This window comes from Mustela nigripes, chromosome X (assembly GCF_022355385.1).
Source record: "Mustela nigripes isolate SB6536 chromosome X, MUSNIG.SB6536, whole genome shotgun sequence".
Lineage (NCBI taxonomy): Eukaryota > Metazoa > Chordata > Mammalia > Carnivora > Mustelidae > Mustela > Mustela nigripes.
Window position 1 is genome coordinate 32,057,918 of NC_081575.1, and position 23,883 is coordinate 32,081,800.

Here is a 23,883-nt window from a genome sequence, read left to right on the forward strand (position 1 = left end):
GTTGGTGTAATCCTATTGCAGTATGTAAAATGTATCAAATCAACACGTACACCTCAAACTTACACGATGTCATATGGAAATTATATCTCAATTTTTAAAAAGGAGTGTATCTTTGCTAACTCTTTTTGGAAAGGAAAAATAGTGGTATGGTATACCAAGTTCCCTTAAGTATACTTCAAATGGTATTATCAATTTAAAGAAGTGTTTTTAGAAACCAATGCTTTTAGAAACACACAGCATTAAAAAAAAATGGGATGCTTATATAATCAACTAGTTAGGAGAAATAGGACTTTCAGGGTAAACAGGATCATTTCGTAATTAAGGAGAACACAATCCTCTAACATAAATCAGAGTCAGTTAATACAGACAACCAAGGGTCCTGTCTTGCCTGATATGTGCGCCCTTGTGGACACACACATGCAAATCCTATGGGCCTAAGAGACCATGCTGGATTAGATTTATTTCTCATTTCTTTGATTTCAAAAGTTATTTCTATTGATTTTCAAGCAAAATTACCTGCCTCTCTATAATTTAACTCTGTGGGATTCTGGGGATTTTTTTTTTTTAAGATTTTATTTATTTATTTGACAGAGAGAAATCACAAGTAGATGGAGAGGCAGGCAGAGAGAGAGAGGGAAGCAGGCTCTCTGCTGAGCAGAGAGCCCGATGCGGGACTCGATCCCAGGACTCTGAGATCATGACCTGAGCCGAAGGCAGCGGCTTAACCCACTGAGCCACCCAGGCGCCCCGGGATTCTGGGGATTTGATGGTAAAGTCATTACTCATTAGACAGATTTGTAAGGAATAATTTTTAATTACATAGAACAGATGTAGGAATGAAAACATTGTAAGCAGAACAGTGGACAAAATGAAATTACTTCATCCAGACTAAAGGGAAAAGTTGGAGATAAGGACCTTCCTTGCAATCTCCCACCTACACTTCCTAGAAATAAACAAACAGGAATTTATGAACACAACCACAGAATTTACAGAAATGAAAAAAAAATCTCAAACAACTAGTAGTCTTTACAGATTTGGAAATCTCAGCTGAAGGGTTGAATATATAGAATGAACTGTCCCTATAGTGGGCACGGAGTCATGTGGTGATCTTTTTTTAAAAGCTCTCTTGGATGTGAACATCAGTTTCTTAGAAGCAGGCCCAATTGCTCCAGGAAGACAAGGAGGTCTTGAAATGATTCCAGAAAATTTCCCTTTGTAATCCCGCTTCTCTTTCCCCAACACATTCTCATCAATACTCTCATATAAGAAAGCAGCCAACAGATACCACCTTTTGATTGCTTGTAGCTTAAGGAATCCAGCTGTTAAGAAGTTTAGTTTACCCTCAAACCAGATCACAGATCTCAGGCTATGTGAACAGCCAGCAGGTTCAGGGGTCTTTACACATTTAGTTTGCCAGAAACCTGTACATCAGACCTGATGTGTCCACCTCTGAAATTTTAGATACTTTTCCAAATGGACTTCGAACCTTTCAAAGGGTTAGCATACACCTTCAGAAGCCAAAATGGCTTCTGATTACCATTTCATGAGTCCCGGAATACTTTCTGCCCAACATACCCCTACTTGAGGAATATTTTTGCCTCCTATCTCATCATTTAGAGCCCTGGGAACGGTTGACTATGCGTACTGAAATAATACCCCAGAATTATATTTTTGATACACTATAGTGTCTCTCAAAGGAACAACTTCTAACATTTTCTGAGATAAACAGAAAAAAAAAAAAAACCCACAACACTACAAAAAACCGTTCTGCACTGCTTCCTGAGCATTCTAAATGCCTAAGCTGAAGCAAAGCAGTCTTTAAGCTCTCCTCCCATCATAATAGCCTCAATTCCCTTTGTCTGTTTTAGTCTCTGTGGCTCTGAACAATCACACTTTGAGAAGAAACTGCCATTCTTTAGTGGAAACATTACTGAGTGCATTTCGAAATGAAACAGCTCTTGTTTAGAAATTGTCTTTTCACCGCAAACCACGCAATTAAGCTCTAGCTCTAAACTTATTCTTCAACACTTTTAAAATGAAGTTTGGCATAATATTAGATTTACAAAATAGTCGTGAAGGCAGAACAGAGAGTTCCAATATCTTATGTCCAGTTTCTCCTATTATTTACATTTTATATCAGATTGGTATATTTGCTATAATTACTGAAGCAATATCAATACATTATTATTACCTAAGTCCATACTTTTGATTTCCTTCATTTTTATCTAACATTCTTCTTCTGTTCCAGATTTTCCATACAGGATGACACTCAATTGTCATGTCTCCTTAGCTATTATGTTTTCTCAGATTTTTCCTTTTTAGGCCCTTGACAGTTTTGAGAAGTACTGGTCAGGTATTTTGTAGAATGCCCAATAATTGTGATTTGTCTGATGTTTTTCTCTAGATTGAACTGATATGGGTTTTGGCCAGGAAGACTACAGAAGCAATATGCTGTTTTCATCACACCATGTCAAGGGTCTACAGTATCAACATGACATCACCATTGATACCAACTTTGATCACCTAGCTTGAGTTGGTGTTAGTTTTTCCATTATAAATTTACTCTGTTCCCCCGGCCTTTCTCATACTGTTAGAATGTCACAATGCATAGTGCACACTTAAGAAGTGGAAAGTTACTCTATCTTCTTGCAGGTAAAATATCTACATAAATTACTTGGAATTCTTCATGGGGATTTCTCTCTTTTACTCCATTTACTTGTTAATTAAATCACTTAGTTATATAAGTATGGACTCTACGGCAGTATATTATAAATCACTCTAGCCTTCTTCTCTTGCTTGCTTGTCTATAAACTCTTACTCCAACCATGGGAAACTAGTTCCTGCCATGTGCCATCTGTGATGTGGTTACAACCATGAGACCATGACCTGAGCCAAACCAAGAGTCAGATGCTTAACCAACTGAGCCAAAATGAATGCTTTTAATGCTTTTTCTTCATTGACTGGCTTGATCATGTGACTGTTCTTTAGCCTGTTAATATAGTGTATTACACTGAATATTTTTTAATATTGATATAGCCTTTCATCCCCAGAATAAATAATATTTGGTCATGTTATAAAATTCTTTTTGTATATAGTTGATTTATTTTTGCTAATATTATTAAGGACTCTTACTTACATCTATAATCATAAAGGACTTGGCTCGTAGTTTCCTTTTTTTGGCCTGTTTTATTCAGGTTGGCATTATGTAAATACAGTCCTCATGAAATGAATTGGAAAGTAGTCCTTCGTTTTCTATTTCCTGGAAGAGATTGTTCACCACTGGTGTTAATTTCTCCTTTGATAGAATTCTCCAGTCAAATCATCTGGGATTACTGATGTCATTTTGGCAGTTTTTAAATTACAAAATCAACTTCTTTAATAGCTATAGGACTTCAAATTATCCTGCTCATATTCAGTGAGTTAGAGTCATTTATATTTTTTTAAAGGATTGGTCCATTTTTTCTAATCGAATGTCTATGTATAGAGCTTTTTTGTAGTGATCACATATACCGTGTTAGTTCCTGGAGGGTCTGTAGTTAAATCTTCTGTTCATCCCTAATGTTAGCAACCTGTGGGGGTCCCCCCCCATTTTTTGTCAGTATTGCTAGAGGTTTGCCAATTTTATTGTTTTCTAATTGAAGGACCTGCTTTTTTTTTTTTGGAGAATTAAGAATTTCCATTGTGTTTCTGTGATCATTCCCATTGATTTATACTTATGTTTAATATTTCCTTCCTTCTGCTTGTGTTATATTTTCCTCTCTTTTTTCTGGTTTCTTAAAAGAGGCTATTGAGTTGAGATCTATACAGTCTTCTCATTCAGGTTTGCTATCACATTGTACAACTCCTGGGAGCACCAAAGTGTTCAATGAGAAAAGTGCTCATTGAAGGGATGCTACACAGTAGCCTTACTCTGAACAGTACAAAAAAAAAAAAAAAAACACCAAATAACTGCAAATGTGTTCAACAACAGAATTGTATACCAGTAACCTAACAATGATTTGACTTTGACCTTTTCTCCTTGAAACTGAATAACTCTATTCAGAGGCAGGAGTTACCATGGTGTCACTAAAAATGTTTCAATAAAAAGTAGTACATCTTTTTGTCCTTGGTAGATATTGCTGTATCTGCCTTTTATATCTTTGTCCAATTGCTAAATAAACTAAATTTTGCCTCTTAACATTTCTCCTCCAAATTTACTGAAACCTCCAGTGTTTCATAATAAAAATGTAATTTATATATTAAAATTAGGTTGGTTAAATCCTCCTCTTGCCTGTATCTATCCCATGGCAAATTAAAAACTATTTTTTCTGGTCTTTTGAAAAGCCCTTACAAGTATTGATTTAAAAGACAAGATGAGAGGGATAATTCCTTTAATAGTTGGTTTCCAGGAAACTAAATGCTGCTAGATTAGTTACTAGGTCATTTCCTACAAATTACCTGGAGTTAGAGTTTGACCCGTTCTATGGATGTTTGGCTATGTAGGCAAGAAGGTGTGAGGGGTCAAAGATTATTTCAATTTGTAAATCTGTACAACTGAGAAGTATTTGTGCTATTAAAAGAAATAGGAAACAGGGGGAGGAAAAAAAAAAACCCTGAAGGTGTGGAGATAGAACAAAACATCCAGATAGAGATATCTAACTTTGCAGGCCTTTGTGAAGTTGGGGAGAGTTAAGGGTCAAAATTATATAATTCATACCTTTCACAAAAGTTTACTGACTCGCTATTGGGTGCCAGATTCTGTTCTCTACTGCGGGGTGCGTGTGACCAGAAAGTGGACTTGCAATCCTTAAACACTGGGTGTGTATGAAGAAAGGTGAAGAGCCAAAGCCACATGCTACTGTCACTCTTACACTTAGGATATGGGAAAAGGGAAGTGGGAGAACGGAGAATCAAAGAAATAACAGAAAAAGCAGAATACAATTAAACAGAAGTCAGGGGAAAGAATGGCAAAGCAGCAAGAAAGGGCTTAGAGAGCTTGAAGAAACTGAGAAAAAAGAGGAATACTGGAGATACGTTGGAAATATAACTTGTAATAATAATTGTTAATATTTATTGAACATGAAATGCTTCACATGAATGGTATTGCTTTATCCTCACCACACTTTCGTAAGAAAGAGCTTTCTTATTTCTGTTTTACAGATAGAGGAAACTGAGGCTTATTGATGAAAACCAGAGTTTGGCAGTAGTTAATGGGGTAAAACAGGTTTTATTTGGGAACTATTGCAAAAGGGGAAAAGAGACATTAATACTGGACTGGACTCAATGCTGAATACAGCAAGAACAGTGAAGGTTTATAGATGGCGGTGTGTGGTGAGTGACTAAAGGAAGCATTAAGGGTTGGAGGATTCTTGCTAAATCAACTTAGGTAGATTACTGCTGAAGGGAGGTCAAGGTATGACCGGATATCAAGATTAATCAGATACCAAGAGTTGGGGATTCTTGGGATGCCTGAGTTGCTCAGCTGATTAAGCTTCTGCCCCTGGCTCAGGTCATGACCCTGGGGTCCTGGGATCAAGTCCCACAAGGGGCTCCTTGCTCATCAGGGAGCCTGCTTCTCCCTCTACCTGCTGCTCCCCCTGCTTGTGTTCTCTCAAACTCTCTCTCTGACAAATGGATAAACAAAATCTTAAAAAAAAAAAAAAAGAAAGAAAGAAAGAAAGAAAAGAAAAAAGACTGGGGGATTCTTGGTAAATGGACCAAGCAGGATTCTTGCTACAAATGGACTAAGCAGGTCAAAGCCAAGTGTCAAACAAGGCCTAATCAAAAAGAGGGCTCAGAGGAGCCTGTCTCACATTTGATGAAAGAGAGAGTTTTTGTCAGGATTAGTTGTTAACTTTCTTGCTGAAGGGAAATAGTAGAGCAGAAGTTTAATCTCAGCTCTATTTGGCCCTAGATTCATGTACTTTTTAACCTCAGGATAAAGAGTTACAGTCAGTGTAAGCCCAAGCCAGTAGTTCCCAAACTTGGCTGCACATTAGAAACAACTGGAAGTCTTTTGAAAGTTTTGATGTGCAAGTCATAATGCCCACATCAATGAAATCAGGTTGTCTGGTATTAGTTGTTTTTGAACATTCCCCAGGTGATTCCAGTGCGCAGCTAAGACTGGGAACCACTGGGCTAATGAGTAAGTGGGCCAAGAAGAAGCAGAAAGCACTGTAGATTATGTCTTCAAGCAATTTTGCTGCTAAAAAAGGGAATTATGCTAGACAAGTTAGGAGTGTTGAAGAAATATGATTAAAAAAAAAAAACAATAGCTCCCAACCTAGAAATCCTCTCCACAGAGATAGTAAAGATAGAAAACAGTTTCATCTTCAAATAACCATGAAACCAAGATGTGAACTCACAGACACAGAAAGAAATTTCACCTTTTCATATAGCTAAACAAATAAAATCCAGTATGGCTATGTTTCAAAATAAACAATACAGTCCTTAAGTAAGAACATTGGACAGCACCTTCTGTCACACATAATTCATCCTAACTTTATCATGGAAATTGGGAAGGCCATCTATCTTACTTGAACAGCTTTATCCAGTAGGAAAACAAATTTCTCATGTCTTAGTGCCTGGTGGAAGTTTTGCAAATTGGAGCTAAGTGTCCACTGCAGTTGGGGTCTTACCTCACATGGTAATGGGGTGCTATCTCCCTTTATGTTGCACCTCAAAAAATTGGCTCCCAGGTCCTTGAGGAAATATTCCTGGGTTGTAAGACTGGAGAGCAGCTGATTTAGTCAATATTAAGATTTGTACATTTGAGAAGGGTAGAGAAAGAAATTCTGAAACAAAAGGGCAGGGAGGAAATCTCTTCCTTTATTTTTAACAGGGAGAATTACACCTTTTGTTTTTAATTTGTATCTGTCCTTACAGGGGATATCAGGATTAAGGAGTTTTTCTTTCCTTAAAAGAAGGAGACAGGAAAATAATGGCCCCTCTACCCTTCTGAGGTCGTTGGCTGAGACACCCCCCAAAAATACAGATTGGCAGGAGAAAACTGAACAGAAGGTTGATAAGATATATGCCTCCTGTGTACATGGCAGATACCCAAGAAAACAGAGTAACTGGGGCGCCTGGGTGGCTCAGTGGGTTAAAGCCTCTGCCTTTGGCTCAGGTCATGATCCCAGGGTTCTGGGATTGAGCCCCACATCGGGCTCTCTGCTCCTCAGGGAGCCTGCTTCCTCCTCTTTCTCTGCCTGCCTCTCTGTCTACTTGTGATCTCTGTCTGTCAAATAAATAAAATCTTAAAAAAAAAAAGAAACAGAGTAACTCCCTGAAATGGCCCACACCACCACCTTAAATCCATCTTTAGCTAAAGACAAAAGAAAATGACTCACGTGGGGAGCCAATTTTCTGGGAGGTTATCAGGAAAAGCAAGAGGAAGGAGGATATGATTGTTACGCAGATTAGAGTCACTGGGTCCTCCACAGGTGAGTTTCTAGAGATCCCAGTCAGGGATCCCCCAGAAGGGATCTTGAGATCCCTTCTCTTCCTGGTACAGAGAGGGAGACATTCCTTCCTAATGAAAATTTCCTTCATAAATATAAATTTTTCTTACAAAAGGGTAACTTCTCTTGGGTTTTCAGAGCATCTCCTGTGTCTACTGTTTCGTGAAAATAATCAGCTCAAGATAATCCTTAAGTCAAAGTGGCATACTCTGGGGTGACATATTCTTCTCCCCTTTGCTATTCTTACACAGACAAATGAAAAATGCAAGCTAAGAGTAAAAAAAAAAAAAAAAAAAGTGCAAGAAGAGGACATTAAATCTGCCAGAGAACAGAGATATTGATGAAGAAAGACTCCAGAACAGGAGAGAAGCACTGACATAAAAAAAATCTATGTAAAGTGTAAACTTGGGCCAGGAGATACTTCTTCCTGTGAAATGAGAGGGTGAAGGTACAGACATGATTTTATGGAGGAAGAGGACTTACATGTCTTCCTCCTCTCGAATCTACCATGTCTCTCCATTAGCACCATCTCCAGGGATGGAAAACTCAGCAGTTGCAGTCCAGGGCTGGTTCATTTCAGAAGGGCACAGTTAACAGCAGTGTTCCTCTAACTCATCATCATCCTCTGATGAAGAAGATTCTAAGAGACAATGATTTTTTTTTTAATTTTCTCTGACTCAGATTACCAAAATAAACTTTAGTCTTTATCAGTGATAAGGGGAAAACTGTGCTCTAAGATGGCTGACCAAACCAGCAAGGGAATTCCAGTCCCCTCTCAAAGCCTTTTCGGGTTTTTCTTCCCTACCCCATTTCCCGCTCCCACCAAAAGCACCAAATATGCAGAAGTAGAAGGGTATAAATTACCCTCCCTGGTTGTGCTCAGGGCTCAGACCTTTGGAGATCACTCTCCTCTGAGCCCACTGGTGTTAAATAAACCTCTAATCCTCCAAAGTGTCCTACTGCCAGTTGGGTCTCATGAACCAGTCCAGGTTCCATGACATCAGAGCTCCGCCATTTCCAAGCCACCCAAGGTCCCACATAGCTAACAAAAGGAAAAGCTAAAGTCAAGGAGTTTTTGACAGAGACCTTTCTATTTTATTTAAGACTTCTTTCATAAATGTGTTAGATCAAACAGGGTTATCTCTAAAAAAACACAAAGAAGAAAATAAGTTAACTCAAGGAGGGTTTTTTTGTTTGTTTGTTTTCCTGCTGCCATTCCATGTTTTCATCAAGTGTCAGGTGCCCCACATCCAAGGTAACTTGAATCATCCATCTTTTTTTTTAAAGATTTTATTTATTTGATAGATAGAGGTTACAAGTAGGCAGAGAGGCAGGCAGAGAGAGAGAGGAAGTGAAGCAGGCTCCCTGCTGAGCAGAGAGCCCGATGCAGGGTTTGATCCCAGGACACTCGGATCATGACCTGAGCCGAAGGCAGAGGCTTTAACCCACTGAGCCACCCAGGCACCCCTTGAATCATCCTCTTAAGTACTCCATGAGATATTTGTATTTTCATCTATTTAAGTTAATTGATTGAAGATAGAATAGGTAAAATCTCAGATGAAAAGACAGATTTGTATAGGATCATATGCAGATGTGGACACAGTACACTGAAGGGCAAAAGCCACATGGCCTATTGGGATTCTACAATAACAGCTCAAGGCAGGAGAAAAAGCAAAGAGCTAAAGATTCTAACTTCAGCCTTTACAGTTCTGTTAACTGGGGTACCTAGAGTAATGCCTTGAGTTAATTCCCCTGGACCTCAGCTTCCTTATTTGTGTAACAAAATGGATTTTGCTGTGTGTTGGAAGGCGAAATTATGCTCAGAGACTGAATTTGTCTTTGCCAGCAATTTATTTAACACAGGCTCACTGTGGGAATTTCACAGGCCAGTAGCATACAGGATAATGTTTCTTAATAAGCCAGTAAAGAAATAACATACTCCAAACCAATGATAGATTAATCTCACTATTGAAAGTGGACTTTGGCTGCCTCCATTTTGACCTCAAATTTTCTAGTTGGGTTCTTCTTTCCAGCTGTCCCTTGGCTCAGGCATAAGCTCCTGAGGGCAAATTATCCCCTGATAGGACCAGAGACTGCCCCCTCAAACTAATCCCTGAGCCAGCAAGACACCACACCAAAGCAATGTTTGATTTGACCTTCACTGCCTACCTGCATATACCCACCCACATTTGCCCCACAATGTCCTTATAAACCTGGAAGCATTTTTGGCACTTTGGAGACCATCTTTTGAGACGCTAGTCTGCTGTCTTCCCAGTGTTGGCCTCACTGAAATAAATCCTTTATTTGACCATCGCCCATTTCTCTGCCTTTGGATTTTGTCAGTGGCCAGTGGCTGAACCTTGTCTGTTTGGGACCTCTGGAGTGAGATGCTCCTGCTGCCCTGTGCCCTAGCTACACTACTATTCCAGGGAAGTGGAGATGAGAGGAATAAAGCCCAAAGTTAGTTGAGGTAAACTGTGGTAGCTGGGTAGCTCAGTCAGTTAAGTGTTGGCCTTCAACTTGGGGCATGGTCTCGGAATCCTGGGATAGAGCTCTCTGCTCAGTGGAGAGTCTGCTTCTCCCTCACCCTCTGCTTCTGCTGCTCTTCTGTTTGTGCTTACTCTCTCTGTGTCAAATAAATAAATAAAATATTTAAAATTAAAAAAAATAATAAATGTGGTATCTCTCCTGATGGGATGGGGGCCTCCAAATGTGGGGTGATGATTGGGTGGAGGGTGATGGTTCAGGCGGGGAAAGAATTCACCAGAGGCAGAACAAAGGAGCTTGATGTTTACTGACTACACTGCAGGGGAGCAGGGAGCAGAACAGTGGAGGAGAGGCTGTCTGTCAGGAGGCAGTGGATGGGGGCTGTTTTTAAAAGGGGGAAGATAAGGGGGTATGGCCACAAGTGGAATTTTCTCTTTTTTTGGTAACTCTGCCTTGCTGGAAGTAGCCCATTGGTCAGGGCCTATGGATATCTTGAGGTGGGTTGCTGGATGGGCTTGTCTAGATTCAGCTAGGGGGTCCCCATGGGCCCTTCCCGCATTCCATGGCCCAAGCCCGTTGCCTAAGAATGTCCTCTGCATACATCTTAATACAGGCTGGTGTAAAGTTTTTTCCGGCGAGATAAACACACCACCAGGCAAAGTGGGTGCAAGATTTATTAACAACGCTCTCTGGCGAAGTTTCAGGGCTCAGGAGAAGGGGAGCCAGGAAAGTTGTGCCGGGAGGAGGTGGGCACCCTCGGGCGAGGTTCTGCGACTCTGGAAAGCAGAGTGGCGGAAGTCGCGCCCAAGGCAGGGAGGAGGGGGCTTTTAAGGGGTTTTGGGGAAAGCTCAGGGGTCTTTTGGCAAGTTTCCCTTATTTGGATATCCCACCTGCTCATCGGGATCCCATTGGTCCACAGGAGCCCGGGGCGGGGGTCTCAGATTCCTGCTTGGGCCTTTGTTCTCCTGTCCGAGCTCAGGTCTTGTGGCGGGACTTTCACCATCTTTAGTAGCCCTTCCTGCCAGCCCAACAGCTGGTACTTGGGAAAGATGGCTCAGCCACCCAAGAGTTGATGTCCAGCTCCAAGCCCAAAAGTAAAATCTCCTGTGGCTAGAGCATATTGCTAGGGACCTCTGGTATGGGTGTTGATGGGTAAGAGGATACTCTTCAATGGACCCCTGCACGGTTTTCGCCACTGTGCGGGAGCTCATCACCCCAAGGTCCTCAGAGAGCTAGTTCAGATCAGCAAAGTCTAGCCTTTCCCAGACCATAGACTCTCAACTAGTCTTACAAACTCTGGGTATGTAGAGTCACAATGTTGCCTCGCCGTAATTGGGGCTCCTGATTTATTTATTGATGTACTAATTAATTAATTAATTGTTTTCATATGTTTTTATTGAGGAGTCCCCAGTGGGGCCCCATAGCAAATGAACTACTGAGCTCTTATCAATGAGAACAGATGAGCTAGTGACAGCCGGACACGATTTACCTCATTTTTAGAGCAAAACTTTTCTCTTGCAAACGATCTCATTTTTGTCATAAAACAGCTGGATATGAATGTAATAAACCAGCAGACAGGATTTGTTACATTAATGATACAAGGAGGACAGTGGACTGAGGCAGCTCTAAAGACACCTACATAACCAAAACAAAAATCTAAGCCTGTAAATGTCTCGCAGTTATAAAAATGGAAATCTGAAGAGAACCAGACACAAAGAGCCAATGTGGTTTTAAACTACAGCCAATCAGTAACTTCTTTACATTGTTTCTGCCTTTGCTCTCAAAATGTCTCCAGCTGCCTTCATGGAGCACTTCTAACCACTTCTTGTTTGGTACTGCCGGATTCAAACTGATGTTGGCTCAAATTAATTCTTAAAATTTGAATATGCCTCAGTTTAGCTTTGATCAGATTCCATGATTTAGCCCTCCAACTTCTATTGAGAAGGGAACAAGATAAAAAGGCTTTAAACTGCAGCATAAGGAGTTAAGACTTGTTGTGAGAAAAAAAAATCCTAAGTATTATAGCTATACTGAAAATCTTCCTGGGATACTTTTTTTTTTTTTTTTTTTAAAATAGCAAAACTCGCTATGTATGAAACAGTGGTGAATAAAATTACAATAAAGAAAGTGTCTCAAGAAAGGTCCTTCCTGGCCATGAATATAACTGGTTCTAAAATAAGTAAATTAAATGTTCCCCCGGAAGTCAGTGTTACTGTGGAATCAGACAACTGGCCATTGGAAATGTTTGATGCTTGCACCATGGGTGAGCAGCTCCCACCGAGGTCCAAAAGCAATCCGGGCACTAGAAAGCTCTGGATTTGTCTCCAGAGCATTAGCATTTTTATTGCTTTATGATCCATTCATATCCATATAAAAGTGATTTACTCCCTCGGTATGTGCAATATAACACTAAAGAATTAGCACTGGAACAGCCTCAGGGGTCAATTAACCCAAACCTGGAATTCTAAGCAGTAGAGATTAGTTTTTGCAATGTCTCCCAGTAATTAAATCTAGCAACTGAAGGTGATTCCGCCACTTTTCTAAACACACTGTTTTCAATTCTTTTAACTATCACTGAGTCTAATCTCCTCATGTATATAAAAATCACTTAGGGATGACTATGGGTATTTATATTATAGAAGACCAGAATATGCCACCCCAAAATATGACTGCAGGAGACCAGAATATGCTACCCTGATTATGCCTCTTTGGTACAAGGATTATTTTTAGCTGCTTATTTTGAGAACCAGCAGATATGAGAGAGGCTCTGAAAATAGAGTAGAATTTACCCTTTTGTCAGGGAAATTTACATTTATAAAGGAAATCTCCATTTGTAAGGGTGTCTCTTTCGGTACCAGGAAGAGAAGAATGACTCTAAATCACAAGAGAATCTTATCAATGGAGAAGGCCCTACTTAACTGTGTCTAACAAACCTCACCCCTGTTTCCCTAGCTTTTCTGGCTCACCTCCCCATAACCAGCCTTCCCCACATCCTTCTGTTTTAGCTGAAGATGTTTTTTTTTCAGAGGAGGCCTCATTCCCTTACCCTATGTTCTTTAGGGGTGATGTAGAGGTCCCCAATGAATGTGCATACAGGCATCCATGCTACTAGAATCCAGGGGGCTGAACCAGGATTATCTTTGAATCTCCTAGCATTCATTTTGGGTAGGCTACCAACCAGAGGGTGTATCAGTCAGGCCTACCTGAGGTTACTAGTAGGAGATAAAGACACATAATGTCAGAAATGGTCAGGGAAGAATCCTGAATTTTCCAAATAGTTTTATATATTTTCTCTCCCCTTTTCTCTGATTATAACCCAGGCAGAAGCCAACAGATCAACCCATTCTGGAATGGCCACTGAAGGAAAGCAGAATTTACCACCCTAAAATATGTCACTTTGGCATGGGGATTATTTTGAGCTAAAGCCAATCAAAATCCACCAGATTCAGGAAAAGCTTTTTACTGTAAGGGCCTATTTAGCCAGAGCAATTCCATCTGGTTAAACAGTGATTTTGTTGTTCATGCAGTAAAACTTAAACTGACCCTGTGCGCACCCCCACCCCAGGGGAACTTACTTAAAAGCAAGTCCCGGAAACCAGTAGAATATGGTCGACCAGTCCCTGATAACAGAGCCCAAATACACGGGCGGGTCAGGTCAGGTGGAGGGAACAGAGCCTGAATGCAAGGATGAGTCAGGGCAGGTGGAGACATCCAATCAGTGAAGCGTGCATACTGTCTCCCTAGCTACCAAGGAGTGTGGGCCCCGCCTTTTGGGTGCCTTTTGGGTGCCAATTCTGACCAAGGTGATAGGCTAGTTCAAATGGCTACTATGGGGTGAATTGTAATTCAATTGGCCACCCGTGTGTGACCTAGCATGACTGTGAAGCTTTCTCTGTGTGTTACAATCTCATTGGCCACCTGTGTGTGTCCAGGCTCAACCACATGACCTTTGCTCTATAAGAGTTAGTCTGTAAGGCAGGGAGGGGTCACCCTCTCTGTAAGAGGTGGCCCCGAATGGTCGGTTTGATTCTCGATGCTTGGCGAGAAATAAAGCTTTGCTTGACCTTCACTTCGTATCAGTCTCGCTCCTTTGATTACAGACCTAACATTTGTGGAAGCCAAGAAAAACAGGGCTGTACCCACCTCGAGTCTAGCCCTGACATAAGTACAGCCATCTTGGCAAAGCAAAAGCTGGCACCTTGCACCCCCTCTCCACCCGCTCTCCTCCCCTCGGCAGTATGTGTGACATTCCTCAACTACCTCTAACTGCCCTAAAAGAAAAACAAATAGTTAACTTACAGAGATCACAATCCTGCAAGACAGGAGTCTCCCTAGGTTTACAAATGTCCTAGAGATCTACAAACAAAGAAGCTATCTAACAATAGCACAATTTCCAGAGGCAAATAACTCAGTTCCTCAAGCCCTAAATAAAGTTAAATTTCTTCTAAACCCAAATCTCACTAACAAGGATGCTTGATAGCAAGAATGTGAAATTCCACCAGGAAACTCCCAATTGTCTTCATGTTAGTGCCTCATTAAAGAGAAAAATGGACTTGGCTTGATAGTAACCAGGACTTCAATATCCTGACAGTCTTCTTTACCCTGATAGCCCTTCTGAACACCTACTTTGTCCTCACCCACCGCCAAGTCCACCCCTACTCTGCCTTTAAAAACTCTGACTATAATCTGGCTTGCGGTCCAAGTCCCTACTCCGCTGTGTCGGGTATACTTGGGCCCAAGCTTAAGCTTGTCAAATAAACCTTCGTGTGATTGCATCGGTGCTTGGCTCCTTGGTGGTCTCTTGGATGCGAAAACTCGGGCATAACATATTTACCTCTCCCCAGTTGCCTAAATTTACATTGGAAATGGGGGGGGGGTGTGCCAGAAAGAGAGATATTACTAGAGATACCTTTTTACATGAGAAATTTACCTGCATAGCAGGGCAGCCTTTGTTTCCCAAACATCTCTTCTTGCCTTCTTGTGAATGGCCTTCCTCCCCTTTGTGTCCCCATACCTCTACTTGTTTCCTTAGCTCAGGGTGTTATAGAAGCCTCAATTGCCTGATTGCCTTTTTGGTCTCATATTTTTATGGGTCTACCATATGTATGAAATTAAGTTTGCTTTTCTCCTGCTAATCTGTTTTATATCAATATAACTACTAGACCAAAGAACCTAGAATAGAGGAAGAAAAATATTTTCTGCCCTTACACCACATTCTGCAACCAAATTGTCTTATTAAAAGGTATGGACCAGGAAGAGACAAGATAGATCAAGACAGAAATAATTTTTAGATGATTTTTTAAAAATACATTCCAGGGCACCTGGGTGGCTTAGTGGGTTAAGCCTCTGCCTTCAGCTCAGGTCATGATCTCAGGGTCCTGGGATCCAGCCCGCATCAAGCTCTCTGCTCAGCAGGGAGCCTGCTTCCTCCTCTCTCTCTCTCTCTCTGCCTGCCTCTCTGCCTACTTGTGATCTCTGTCTGTCAAATAAATAAATAAAATCTTTAAAAAAAACCCACACACATTCCACTTTGCAGTGATGCCAACAGCCCAAGGATGCTAAGGGACATGAATGTCCATCAAATACCATGATCACTGGCCCATTTTGGGGTGACTTTTATGACAAAAAGCAAACTATTGTCAGACTGTAGATGTTTTGGAAAGTGGAACATGGTACAGTTTTGATTTAAGGGTCATAAATGGGGGGGCCAAAATTATCTGATTGGACTGAAACAGCAAAACCATGACCAGAAAAAGTGTTGACAGCAATGAAGTACCACAGATAGCCTTAAAAAAGGAATCAAGATTCCATTTAGTTGATTTGCCAGAAGGAAGGAACAATGACTCTTGCAACATGTCCTCTTGTTATGAGTCAAATGGGTCAACTTTTGGCGAGTCCCAAGTTTGGCATGAAGTGCTAACTTCTGCTCCAGAAACACATAGTGCTTTAATTTATGTCCAGTCTATAAAAGTAGACATATTTCCATATTCAGTACAATGACAAATTTAGCTAGTGATGATGGCCATCTGAGTAGGCTTGATCAGCAGCTTGATTCCCTTTGGCCTCATTAAGAATAGGCTCTTACTTTAGACATTTACATTAGTGACTTTGTCTGATTGTCAACTGAAATTTGTTTCCATAGTTCATGGCTCCAAAGAGGGGTTTATTTTCATCTACCAGTCTGTAGTCTTCTAAGCGGTAGACCAGATACCTGGGACATTGGCAGTGACCCAAAATGTAAAAAAGATTCATAAAGGGACATATTGGCCAAAGCTATTAAGACTACTTTGAGTCCTGTCCACTGAGTAGAGTAGTCACATCCACTTTTGTTTATAAGTAGCTGGAACTAAGACTGAACATCAGTAATGGCTTGATAGATGCTATAATGCTTTAATTAATTGAGCCTTCAAGAAATCAAGCCCAGAAATTTAGGAGAACATTTGTGAATCAAGAACCCCATTGAGCTAACAGTATTGCTTCACGAAGGCAGTGGAACTGAGGATAATAATTCCTCCAAGGGGGTAGCTGACTTTTTTAAAGATTTTATTTATTTATTTGGTGGAGGGAGAGAACACAAGCAGGGGGAGAGGCAGGCAGAGGGAGAGAGAGAAGCAGGCTCCCCACTGAGCAGGGAGTCTGATGCAGGGCTTGATCTGAGGAACCTGGGATCAGGACCTGAGCCAAAGGCAGATGCTCAATTGACTGAGTCACCCAGACACTCCACTGAATTTTTTTGATATAAAGTCAAATGCAGAACCAGCTACTCCACCTGTGCTCTTGACTATGTCATTTCCCTTCAACTACTGAGGCCTGTTGTGTTCTTAACTTGTTAATGAACCTGTATGTATCTTAATTTGTTTATTGGCTATTTCTATTTATTTTCTTTTTTAATTTTTCCCCACTTTTACTCTTTTTTTCCTCATTTATTTTCTGTGAATTGTTTGTTTACATTCTCTGCTCACTTTTCTATTCAGTTGTTCATACCTGTATTGCTTTGTTGAAATTCTTTTTATGTTTTCCAGTGAAGATGATATTTAAGCCCAAATTTTAAGCCATCTCTTTTTCCTGGCTGTCTCCCATGTTTATATGAGATACATGTGTTAATAAACTTTTTTCTCTAGTTGTTCTGTCTTGTGTTATAGGATCCCCATCTAAGAATTTTGAAAAGTACAAGAAAAATTATTTTTTTCCTCCCTTACAATATACATAGAAGTGTTACCAGGTACTAATTGTTTCTGTGTTTCTCTAAGATTCTTAGAAGAAAATGTCACCTACACAAAGATTATTACCTTTGATTAAGTGAAGCCCAGGTAAGCACTCTCTACCTTGCATAGAAGATAAAACATTTTAATCAGAAAAAAAGTGTTCATAGCCCAGTTTTAGCCTGTGTGTGAATGTGTGTACACTAATGATCAACAATAGGGGCTATTGTGTATGAAAATAAACACAGATGTTTCAGTCAGGCTGAGAAGAAAGAAATCAAGGGTGACAAAGGAACAGCACAGTTTTTATAAGCCCTGGAGGACCAGAGGACCTAAAATGTAGAGAGACAAGCACTGGAGACTAGAAGACAGTTTCTAACATCCCTGTCCTTTGATCATTTATTACCTAGGGTGACATGCACTTTCCCAAAGCTAATACTGTCCTGTCGTAAGCACTTGGTATTTCTGAGGAGAACTCCTTCTAAAAGCTGAAGAGACAAAGTTTCTCAAAGAAAGATGAATCATAATTAGATTGTCAATTAGGAGAGTCCCAGGATCACAGAATTGGAAAGGGAACTAAGAAATTTGACCAGACTTCTCATCCAAGGAAGCACCCCTTCTACAACATCTGGGCGGGGTGAGTATTCATGTTCTGCTTGAATACTTTGAGTGACTGGGAAGTGCTTTGGAGAAGGAAAATGTAATAGTCTTCCTTTCGTTGAGCAGAAATCTGCCTTCCGTAACTCCTATGTATTGACTTTGCTTCCACCCACAGAAACTATAAAAGATATGTAATTGAACCCAAGTCCATCTGCCCAATGTGTAGCAAAGCCAATCACTGAGACATCAAGTATGCAGCAAGAAAAAGGTTTACTTGAGAGGCAGCCAAAGGAGAGGAAGGGAGGACAAGCCTCAAATATGCTTCCCTGAAGGGGGAGAGAACAATCTTTTTATAACCATAGGGGTTGAGATTACATACCCATTGATGAAAAGGGTGGGAAAATTTTTGATTATTCATGAGGAAAAATGGAGCATGCACCTTGAGCAAACATATATGTAACATATATCCCATGTCCAGTTTGGGGTGAAAGACTTAACATCAGAATGAGGAAAAATTCATCCCCTGACTTTAGGAGGTTATTTTAAGACAAGGAGAAGGGGCTATGGGCAAATTCTGAGAGCCTTTACAAACTGGATGGTTTGTTATCTCGAGTAAGGAATGCAAGACCTTGCTTGTTCATAGGCTGGAACCCTATCAGTTGACCTTGAGTCCAGGCTTCTACAGAGATAGCTAGTGAGTTCGTTAGTGAGGTCTGAAAAGACAAAATAGCTGGTGCATCTGGGTGGCTTAGTTGGTAAGCGGCCAACTCTTGATTTTGGTTCAGGTCATGAGCTCAGGGTCCTGGGATAGAGCCCCATGTTAGGCTCTACACTCAGCAGGGAAGCAGCTTGAGGATTCTCTCTCTCTCTCTCTATGCTCCTTCCCCTGCTCTCTCTCTCTCTCTCTCAAATAGATAAATCTTTGGAAAAAAAAAGACATAATAGCTGATTGGAAGAAATAGTTCTGTGAAAATCAAGCTTTAAATTTTCTGCTAGTTTCTGCCTCATTAACTCTATGGGACACTGTTTCAATTTTCCCCTGAGTTATGATCTTTCCTCAATCTTGAGGAATTGAGATGATGACTGTGCTGGCTACTTCCTTATCTCCTCAGGTAAGGTAGATTTTGGTTAAAGTACAGTTTTTATAAATCTTAGCTGTAAGCAAAATTCCTTCAATGATTAATATCCCTACCTGCAGGGCTAAGCAGAAGTTTCTAATCTATAGGTCACAGCAGCAAGGGAAATGGAGGCAATATAAAGTTTTTCCTTGTTACAGATATACATACATATAATTCCACTTTAATATGACAGTTCTTCAAGTATTTAGAGATAGGCCTATTTACTTTAAAAAGAGATAATGTAAGAATCATGTTTCAAATCTGTGTAAAACACAGCAACATGCATATACAGAGCTGAATGTGTTGCTCTACATGTATTTCGACCAGCACAAATGCCACAGTAGACTATTAATCCTCCCACTTGATGGACTTCTATTAATGTGATCTAAAATCCGACCCCCCCATCCTGCCAAAGGCAGATGCTTAACTGACCAAACCACCCAGACACCCCAATAACTATTATTTTAGAGAGACTCAGTATCTTTTATAACTCTAAATGGGAAGAAAAGAGCACTAGACAGGTCTCTCTCATCCCTTTTCTTTCTCTTTCAAGAAAAAGGAACTGGGATTTAGAATTATGTGGGCCAAACTAATATTACTGATAAGGGCCAATTCATAAACTACCTAGAATATCTCTCACTCAGAAAAGCCTACTAGTTTAGCCTGTTTTCTCTCCAGGATTGATTCAGTCTAACAGTGAGTGTGTGACTTTTACAACCAATACCATACATCTGTCTAGGTTTTGCTAGTTTCTGATATTTGTCTTGAGTGATTCTAGCAAAATAGGCTGTCTTTATCTTTTCTTATGTTTTCTTATTGAGCTAGAAGTTTATGACATAGTAGACTGTGTTGATGCTTTAAGAAAATGTTTCCTTTCAACCAAACATTTCCATAGACTTTCCTGCCTCCATTTTTTAAAAGTAAACTCTATGTCCAACATGGGGCTCAAATTCACAACCCTGAGATCAAGAGTTACATGCTCTACTGACTGAACCAGCCAGGTACCTTCCTGCCTCCATTCTTATCCCCTTGTTATATGCTTGTGTTGGAAAGAAAAATTTCTCTATTGTTCAAGGTTCTTTTGGCTAGTCTAAGAATGAAATTGACATGAGATAGATCAACAGAAAAAAAATCAAATTTAATTACTTAACTATGGGAAATCCACATAAACATGAATGGTTCCAAAAATAGGAAAAATGAGGTGTGTCATCCTGAACTAAGAAGAAGGGGTTAGGAGTCTGGGACTTCAAAGGAAACAAAAGCAATTTACAGGAAGATGAAAAATAATAAATGCTTCATAGACAAATGATTGCTAGGCCACATGAAAACAATGTAACACAGAGAGGAATTTTAACAAACAGACTTTGCTAAATACCTGTCTGCCACTCCTAGTTCATATTATAATGTAGTTTTCTATGGTGATTGCTGTCTTTCTGGAGCAAGTCTTACATTTAAATTCTTTTAGGCAGTTGGTGGGGGGAGATCAAAGTTTCTCCTGAGTTATTTGGGCCTTAATTGTTTTCAGTTTGAAATAACCTGAGGGCCAAAGTGACACATCTTGGGGCAACTCATTCTGAACCAAATGCCTACACTTGTGAGTGAATGCCTGAAAAGAGAATAAAGGAATCAGATCTCTCTAGTAATGTGAACAAATATTAGTTGAGAAGAACTAAATCCTCAGCAGAACCACATACATATCTGCTTAAGAGCAGATAAGTTTTATAAATAGTAAACACATATGAATATACTTAAACAATAAAAAGAAGCATAAATTACAAATGTAGATCATAAGGATAAAATGATGAAATTCTCTTTGAGGATCCTTCTCTCCTTAGGATATCTCTTGAAAGTTGAAATGGCTGAAGAGGAAGCTAACCCTTTTGATTTTATAATTCAATTCACATATCTTTTGCCCCTTGGAAATATAAGCAGACATTTTTGAAATTAAGTCTCTCAGGAGGTATACAAGCTACACCTCAGTACATGTCTCTCAAGGAGAAAAGAGTTTTCATTATTCTTTGTTCTATTTTAAGGTATACATTTATGTGAAATTCTGTCCAGACTTTGTAAGTCTGTCCACACTATTGTGTTACCTTATACACATTGAATGTGATCATGCTTATGTGATATTAAATTGTGTTAAATTTCTCCTTTCTCTCTTCATACAGAGGGGTCTATCTATTGCTGGCAGGATTTTTAAAAATTTCCTTACAGCTTTTAACTAGAACATATAATCCCTCCTTACTAGAGCATCAATAAAGGATTTTGTTATTTTGACTACAGTAGTCCTGAATTTCATTACTCCTGAATCACCTCCTTATTTCATGCTTTGGGCTCTATGGCTATGAGGGAGGAAGAATAATTTTCCTTCTACCCTTTTAGGTTCTGGGCTGAGGACCTCTCCTCCCCCTGTAGTAAGAGACAGATTAAATAGGAGTAAAGCAAACAGAAGATTAACAACATGTATACCTCTTGTATACATGGGAGATACCAGGAAAATTGAATAACTTCCTAATATGGCCCAAGCCACCACCTTAAAACCACCTACAGCTAAAGACCAAGGAATATGATAAGGGTGGGGAGTCAGTTATGGGAAGTTACCAGGAAAAGAACAGCAAAGGAGGCTATGGTTGGTATGCAGATTTAGTTTGTTGCCTTCTCCATTGATAAACTTTTCTAGACATGTAGTCATTCTCTTCCTGGTACAGAGAGGGAGATACCCTGACAAATGCAGATTTCCTTTATAAACATAAATTTCTCAGTCCAACCATGAAATCAAAGAAGTCAAAAACTCTCTTACCACTATCCCCAGTTTTATTCAAAATAGCACTGGAAGTCCTAGCTACAGCCATTAGACAACATAAAGAAAGAAAAGGCATCCAAATTGGTAAAGAAGAAGTAAAACTCTCACTATTTGCAGATGATGTGATACTGATGAGGGAGCAGGAGGCTGGCTGAGGACAAAGCAAAAGGGGCGCCTGGGTGGCTCAGTGGGTTAAGCCTCTGCCTTGGGCTAAGGTCATGATCTCAGGGTCCTGGGATCGAGCCCTGCATCGGGTTCTCTGCTTGGCAGGGAGCCTGCATCCTCATCTCTCTCTCTCTCTCTCTGCCTGCCTCTCTGCCTACTTGTAATCTCTCTATGTCAAATAAATAAATAAAATCTTTAAAAAACAAAACAAAAAACAAAAACAAAGCAAAAGCTGGCACCTTGCACCCCCTCTCCACCCACTCCCCTCCTCTCGGTAATATATTTGACATTCCTCAGGCACCCTTGACTGCCATAAATGATTAACAAATAGTTAACTTGCAGAGATCACAATCCTGCAAGACAGGAGTCTCCCTTGGTTTACAAATGTTATAGAGATCTACAAACAAAGAAGTTACCTTATCAATAGCACAATTTCCAGAAGCAAATAACTCAGTTCCTCAAGCCCTACTGTCACCCTCCCCTCCATAAACAAAACTGGAGGAGGCTGAGGTAGAAGGAAATGTAAGTATAGTTAAATCTCTTCTGAACCTAAATCTCATTAACAAAGACCCGTGATAGCAGGATTGTGACCTCCCACCAGGAATCTCCCAACTATCTTGATGTTAATGGCTGGCCAAAAGACAACATTGATACCTCCGGTATCCCGGCACCTTGTAGGCCCTCTTTAGTGTATGAAAGTTCCATTGAAACCTCCCTTCCCCTCACCTTCCCCCAACTGCAAGGTACATAACATGCCATCTCTCATAACCCCGGGCAGCAGCTCTTCCTGCCCATGGGTCCTGTCCCCGTGCTTTAATAAACTACCATTTTGCACCAAAGATGTCTCAAGAATTCTTTCTTGGTCATCGGCTCCAGACCTCAGCCCACCGAACCTCACCTAGGTTCTAGAACTTCATCAATACTACATATAGAAAACCCCAAAGATTTCACCAAAAAACTATTAGAACTGATAAATGAATTCAGTAGAGTCTCAGGATGCAAACTCAGTGTACAGAAATCTGTTGCATTCCTACACACTAATAACAAAGCAGCAGAAATTGGAATCAAGAAAACAATTTCATTTACAACTGCACCCAAAACAATAAAATATTCAGCTTTTTGAAGAAGACATAGCAGAGCTCTGGGAACCCCATTCTTGCTCTTGACTTACTGCTGTCTGTGCTCACTGAGGAACAAGTTGGTCAGGAAGCTATGCCACAGCCATGACTTTTAAAGACACTGGGAAGACACCCAAGGAACCAGAGATGGTGATTCGCAGAATTAGAATTATTTTAACCAGCTACAACAGAAAATCTTTGGAGGAGATATGTGCTGCCTTGAGTAGAGGTGCAAAGGAAAAGAATCTCAAAGTGAGAGGACCAGTTTGGATGCCTACCAAATCTGAGAATTGCTACAAAAAAAGCTCTTTGTGGTGAAGGTTCTAAGATTTGGGATTGTTTTCAGATGACGATCTACAGGTGACTCATTGACTTGCACATTCCTTCTGAGATTGTTAAGAAGATTACATCCATCCTTATTGAGCCAGGAAATGAGATTGAAGTCACCATTGCAGATGCTTAAATCATCCTTTTTAATAAACTGATTATCAGTTGTTAAAAAACACAATAAAATATTCAAGAATAAACTTGACCAAAGAGGTGAAAGACCTGTACCCTAAAAACTATAAAACACTGATGAAAGAAATTCAAGAGATCATGAAGAAATGGAAAAACACACCATGCTCATGGATTGGAAGAAAAAATATTATTAAAATATCTGTACTACCCAAAGAAATCTGCATATTTAATGTAATCCCTATCAAAGTACTAACAGTATTTTTCACAGAACTAGAACAAACAATCCTAAAATTTGTATGAGATCACAAAAGACCTCAAAGAGCCAAAGCAATCTTGAAAAAGAAAAACCAAACTGAAGGCACCAGAGTTCCAGATTTCAAGTTCTATTGCAAAGTGGCAATAATTAAAACAGTATGGTACTGGCATAAAAACAGACACATAGATCAATGGAATAGAACAGAAAACCTAGAAATAAATCCAATTTATATAGTC

At 40.1% G+C, this 23,883-nt stretch overlaps 1 pseudogene; it reads left to right on the top strand.

The window, feature by feature from the left end:
* Positions 1-23,037: 23,037 nt before the first annotated feature.
* Positions 23,038-23,395, top strand: LOC132007426 (small ribosomal subunit protein uS10-like; annotated as a pseudogene).
* The last annotated feature ends 488 nt before the right edge of the window (positions 23,396-23,883 follow it).